Below are 6,578 nucleotides of genomic sequence, written 5' to 3'. Positions count from 1 at the left end.
TACTTTATATTACAAAGACGTCTTATAATTACAACTGCAGAGATTATCAGGCCTATTAACACCTACACAATTTCGACAAATTTAAATTAATGGTCCAACCGATAAAGTCCAACTTTTTTGTGATCAGTTAACCAGTATCAGTTCCAAACTGTCTCTGGCCTAATCTCTAAGGTCCCTAACTCAATTTAAAAGCCTCCAAGGCCCAAGGTCCAACCTTTGCTGCCCAAAAAAGCGCAGCCCACCGTCCCAGACGGTAAACTGACCCAGTCAGTAGCTTATTTTGGACCGTCCCCAGTGGTCCACCGTCGCTTAAACAGAACTATCCCTACCATAGGAAAATGCCAAGCGTCCCCAGCAAATTTGGAGCGTCACCTCTGAACAATGTGCTTCTTAGCAGTCTAACTGCTGTTCTAAAATAATTTATAATACTTTGAAACAACAGTCAATACCCCAGAAAAGGTGTATGACTGAACCAGGTCCAACCTTTTAGCCAATAGGGACTCTAACTCTTAAAAATGACCAATTACCTATTCTACTAAATTCTCTTAGCAGTCCAACTGCTTTCTCTTTACTCAGTACTGTTACTTACAACATTCCATTATCATTACTTCAAAGCTTTACCTTAATCTCAAGACTTTAGTTTTACCACTACTGAGCCAATTTAATAGTTAAGATCATCTACTCAGCGAACAGATAATTTAGAATTCCGCCAATATGCACAAATTTGCTTTTTTGAACAGGTTTGTGCCTACCTTTAAATCCTTTTAGACCGGTCTCCTGTTCGCCTCATATCAGATCCAACCTTCGGCCACATTTGTTCTCTGTGTTGCATGGCGAACCGGGCGGAAACACCAAATATTCAACCCGATTCTTTTGTCCCCATGATAGAACAGAGAAAACCCGACTTATAGTGGTCAAAACATTTTATATTTCTTTTATTCAATCATCTTCCGGAGAGAGAGCCCTGCACAGCCCCAAAGGCCAGTTACAGGATCTCTAACATTACAAGCTCAACATGTGTCTTATATGATGTTATTTCTGTACTCCAGACGTCACACACAGTTTCATTACAAACAAAACTCCTTCTATTCAGTTCCTCTTTTCTGTGTCTGATTTATTAATATGCCTGTGCACTAGAACTTCCTGTGCAGCTTGCCATACCTCTAAGCATGTTGCAATGCTTTGCCAGTTACTTCATAGAGACACCAAATGAGATATATGCTCTCTTGAAATGCTGTATTGCGGTTGACCTTAATATACAGTCATGAGAGGTGGAGGCAGCAAGACATGCCCATGCTGAGATGTAGTTCTTTGTCTGGTTTCATAAGCAGCATTTTCCCCTGCCACACTCCCTGCCAGCAGCTGATGCTCTGTGGGCTCTCTGTGTCATCCAAGGTCTGGGTTTGTGAGTCTGCAGTGTGTTTTCTGAGGATCAGCTGCTACCCTCCACCCTTGTCAGGGTGTAGGTGGAAGTTGTCTCCCACATCAGATGACTTGTAAGCCATCTGACACAATCAACCGTCATTCAAAGGACCGGTGCAGCCATCCAGTCTCACCAAATTATCAACTCGCCAGAGCAGTAACCAGTCCAGCAAAAGCAATGCAGTGGCATTTATCTAGCTCTCATCATGCTACAGCAACATATCTTACTGACTATAAAAGGAAAAAAAAAAAAGTTTGGACAATTGGTAATAAAACAGGGTTATGTTAGCTAGCACATGTGTTCTAACCTAACCCTGTTATATATATGCTTTAATTAATGCAGCAGCCTCCGGTGTTCTGACAGTTACAGGTTTAGAATCTGGTCATGTGACTACAACCATGAGACATTTATGTCAACTGTTCATTAATGCTGGATTTTTATTTATTTATTTATTGATGTATATAGAGGAAAGGGTTAAGAAGCTTAAAAGTTGAGGTGAGCAGTAAATGAAAAAGGGTTAAACACACAGTATCGCTCTCAAACTGCTCCTCTTCCTGGAGTGAAGCACAGCCTGATAACCCTTCCTCTTCTTCCTGCTCTTAAACGCAGCACCTCCTCTCAGATCTGCACTTTGAATATGGGTGTAACCAACATGTGGTGACGTGTAAGAGCTGACAGGCTCCATTCACTGCAGAAACATGTTGTTGAGATCAAAGATCAGTTTCAGTTTTGAGGAAGAGAAACTCACACAGTCACTGACACTGAGAGGAGAAATGGCACAGAAAGGAGTTCAACTGGACCGAGAAACCTTCTCTTGTTCCATCTGTTTGGATCTACTGAAGGATCCGGTGACTACAACCTGTGGACACAGCTACTGCATGAACTGTATTAAAAGTTTCTGGGATGACGAGGACAGGAAGGGAATCCACAGTTGCCCTCAGTGCAGGAAGACTTTCACACCGAGGCCTGTCCTGGAGAAAAACACCATGTTGGCAGCTTTAGTGGAGCAGCTGAAGAAGACTGGACTCCAAGCTGCTCCAGCTTATCACTGCTATGCTGGACCTGAAGATGTGGCCTGTGATGTCTGCACTGGGAGGAAGCTGAAAGCTATCAAGTCCTGTTTATTTTGTGTGATCTCCTACTGTGAGAAACACATTCAGCTTCATTTAGAATCTCCTGCCTTTGAGAAACACAAGCTGGTGGTGGCCCCTCCAAGAAGCTCCAGGAGAACATCTGCTCTCATCATGATGAGGTGATGAAGATTTTCTGTCGTACTGATCAGCAGAGTATCTGTTATCTCTGCACAGTGGATGAACATAAAGGCCATGAAACAGTCCCAGCTGCAGCAGAAAGGACTGAGAAGCAGAAGGAGCTCGAGGTGAGACGACTAAACATCCAGCAGAGAATCCAGGAGCGAGAGAAAGATGTGAAGCTGCTTCAACAGGAGGTGGAGGCCATCAATGGCTCTGCTGATAAAGCAGTGGAGGACAGTGAGAAGATGTTCACTGAGCTGATCCGTCTCATCCAGAAAAGAAGCTCTGATGTGAAGCAGCAGGTCAGATCCCAGCAGGAAACTGAAGTGAGTCGAGTCAAAGAGCTTCGGGAGAAGCTGGAGCAGGAGATCGCTGAGCTGAAGAGGAAAGACGGCGAGCTGGAGCAGCTCTCACACACAGAGGATCACAACCAGTTTCTACACAACTACCCCTCACTGTCAGCACTCAGTGAGTCTACACACTCATCCAGCATCAATATTCGTCCTCTGAGCTACTTTGAGGATGTGACAGCAGCTGTGTCAGAGACCAGAGATAAACTACAGGACATTCTGAGAGAGGAATGGACAAACATCTCACTGACAGTCACTGAAGTGGATGTTTTACTGTCACCACCAGAGCCAAAGACCAGAGCTGAATTCTTAAAATATTCACGTGAAATCACACTGGATCCAAACACAGCAAACAGATATCTGTTATTATCTGAGGGAAACAGAAAAGTAACAAGAATGAAACAACAGCAGTCTTATTCTGATCATCCAGACAGATTCACTGGATGTTATCAGTGTTATCAGGTCCTGAGTAGAGAGAGTCTGACTGGACGTTGTTACTGGGAGGTGGAGTGAGAGAGGAGAGGAGTTTATGTAGCAGTCACATACAAGAATATCAGCAGAGCAGGGAGCGTCGATGAATGTGGATTTGGATACAATGACAAATCTTGGGTATTACATTGTGACACAAACAGTTTTCAATTTTGGCACAACAAAGTCCAAACTGTCCTCTCAGGTCCTCGGTCCTCCAGAGTAGGAGTGTACCTGGATCACAGAGCAGGTATTCTGTCTTTCTACAGCGTCTCTGAAACCATGACTCTCCTCCACAGAGTCCAGACCACATTCACTCAGCCGCTCTATGCTGGACTTTGGTTAAATGGAGAAATCAGATACTGGTTTTGGGATTATGGAGCCACTGCAGAGTTGATTAAAGTCAAATAGAGAAGACAGGTTCATGTTGATCCCTGACCATTATATGTACTTGTGTAGTTTCTAAATGAGGCTTTACATTTTAGAAGCTGAGAAGTTCAGTGGTCCATTGATGTGTGAAAATAATATTGCACTGATTCAAACTGTACTTACATTTATATACCTTACATCAATATAAATCTGAATTTGTTCTTATGGCTGATAATCATGTGAGTTTAAATGATACTACTCTTCATATTCAGCATGTTTGAAATCTGTCATCAGTCTGGTTAGTGGTTTTATTCTGTAGTTGCTGTAGTGAGTTGTAAAATGCAAAAATATATTGGAGCTGCAGTGATTCATCAGTTAGTCAATGATTAGAGAATTGATTGTTTTATAATTATTTTAGTCACATTTAAAGCTGGTTCAAGTTTCTGAAATGTGAAGATTGTTGATTTTCTTGATCATATATGACTGTAAACTTAATGTTTTTGAGGTTTGAACTTTTAAAATGTAATAAAAAATTGAGTACTTGAAGTTTTTTGATTTCATATTATTATTATTATTATTATTATTATTATTATTATTATTTTTATTATATCTAGAGTGATGACATTTAATGTAGTTTTTCAGATGAAAAGTTTGATCACATTCGATCATTTATATATTTAAATCTAAATCTAAATGATACAGACCTGTATATTGAACATGAACATGAACAGGAACATGCAAAAAACCAAGACGTGAGGAAACCATAACAGGAGCATGAGGAAGAACCTGAACAGGAGCCTGAAAAACTGAAACCTGAAGAGACATGAAAATCCACGGACATGGGGCAAGATAAACAGACGACCCAACTCTGAACAAAGGGAGTCCGAGGACCTAAATACACAGAAGGGTAAGGAGGGAAGTGGAAACACCTGGGGAACACAGCTGACACAAATGAAGATGATGCCACAGTGGAAGCAAAAGTAAACACACTGAATATGGAACACGAGACTGTCAAAATAAAACAGGAAACATAATGACACGACTGTGAGACACATGACAGAGGCTGTGTCCAAATTCAGGGGTAGCATGCTTCGAAAGACCCGACCTACCTGGTCCACATAGGGTGGGTTCTTTCAAAGGCTGAGTAGGCCGGAAGTGAGCGGCTGTGAATTTGGACAGCCTTCTAGCCTTTGCTCAAGTCTGCCTTTACTTCCACGTTTTTCCGGTCGCTAGCGCCACAGCGCAAAAACTTTAAAATGGACCCAGAAATGTTGATCATTTTCTCCTCTCATTTTAAGAAATTGAGCCGTTTGGTCTTTATTCCCTAAAACAAATCACCAAAAGGTTAATTCGAAAAAATCTAAATTAGCTGTATGTAAGCGGTAATACACGAAAAACTGCGGGACCCACTATACAAGCTAGATTATTTTAATAAAAAAAACCCCATGTCTATGCAGATGCCCAAAGTCTAACAACACAACTGCTACAAAAATGTAACTTTCGTACCACCAGATTTTCATATACTTACATCTAAAAGTGTATTCTTCTCCCACATCAACTTTCGCTTCGTCCACGATTCTTATGAGAAAAATTCTCCTGTATGACCTGCAATGAATCCTGGGATATGGTGGGCCATGAAGGATACACCCAACACATCCTTCAAATTTGGGGATAGGAGGACGCATTTATCGCCGCATTTGGAGGAGTCTTCGAATTTGCACAGCCTTCGTTGCATCGCTGTGACGTAATTGCCTACATCGAAGCATGCTACCCCTGAATTTGGACACAGCCTTAATGACAGGCTGTGTCATTAAACCTTCCTTCCTCTTCCACTTATCCTTATCACAGGATAAGGATATCCTGAGGTTATCACAGGAGGGTGGAGCTTCTCCCAGCTATTATAGGGCGAGAGGTGGGATACACCCTGGACAGGTTACCAGACTGTCACAGGACTAACACAGAGACACAGACAACCATTCACACTCACATTCAAACCTATAAACATTTTAGAGTCACCAGTTAACCTAACCCCACTGACTGCATGTGTTTAGACAGTGGGAGGCTGGAGAACCCACCCAGACACTGGGAGAACATGCTCCACACAGAAAGACTGAACCAGTAAAACACTTAAAAAAAATTTTTTTAATTATTTGGTGAAAAATAATTTTTGTTTTTGCAGCAACCTTCATTATCTGCTCATTTAGTCAGCTGGTTGTTCTTGCTCTTGTACAATCACTCTGTCCTCCTCTACTTCTTTGCACTGACAATCACACACAAACACATTGTATTCAACTACAAGATAACATAATAATACAAACTGATCATAAATATTATAAGAGCAGGTTTGAGATCCATATTTGGTATCAGTATATCAAACTGTTGGTTATATGAAATCATCATCAATGACTATGGGCAAAACAGAAGCTATACTCCCTTTATAATATACATGTCCGGTCTTGTTTATTTTTCTCTCCCTCTACATCCTCCTCTCAGTCTTTGTGTCATCACCCAAAAGTTCAATGTTACAGTGAAATAGAATTTACAAACTAACAAAAGACATGAACTGATCCATATCAGTTTATAACAATATTCAGACTGAACACAAGCTGCAACTGGACATTGATAGGCAACATCATTTTGATTTGCTGTCACCTGGACGTGGAGCTGTACTGTAAACAAACACTGAAGCCCAATTTAATAAGAGAAGAGGAACAG

General features: G+C 41.3%; 1 pseudogene; it reads left to right on the top strand.

The window, feature by feature from the left end:
- The first annotated feature begins 2,127 nt into the window (after positions 1 to 2,127).
- LOC120439412 lies at positions 2,128 to 4,393 on the top strand (annotated as a pseudogene).
- The last annotated feature ends 2,185 nt before the right edge of the window (positions 4,394 to 6,578 follow it).

This window comes from Oreochromis aureus, linkage group 3, assembly GCF_013358895.1.
Source record: "Oreochromis aureus strain Israel breed Guangdong linkage group 3, ZZ_aureus, whole genome shotgun sequence".
Lineage (NCBI taxonomy): Eukaryota > Metazoa > Chordata > Actinopteri > Cichliformes > Cichlidae > Oreochromis > Oreochromis aureus.
This window is presented reverse-complemented; position numbering and strand designations above follow the sequence as displayed.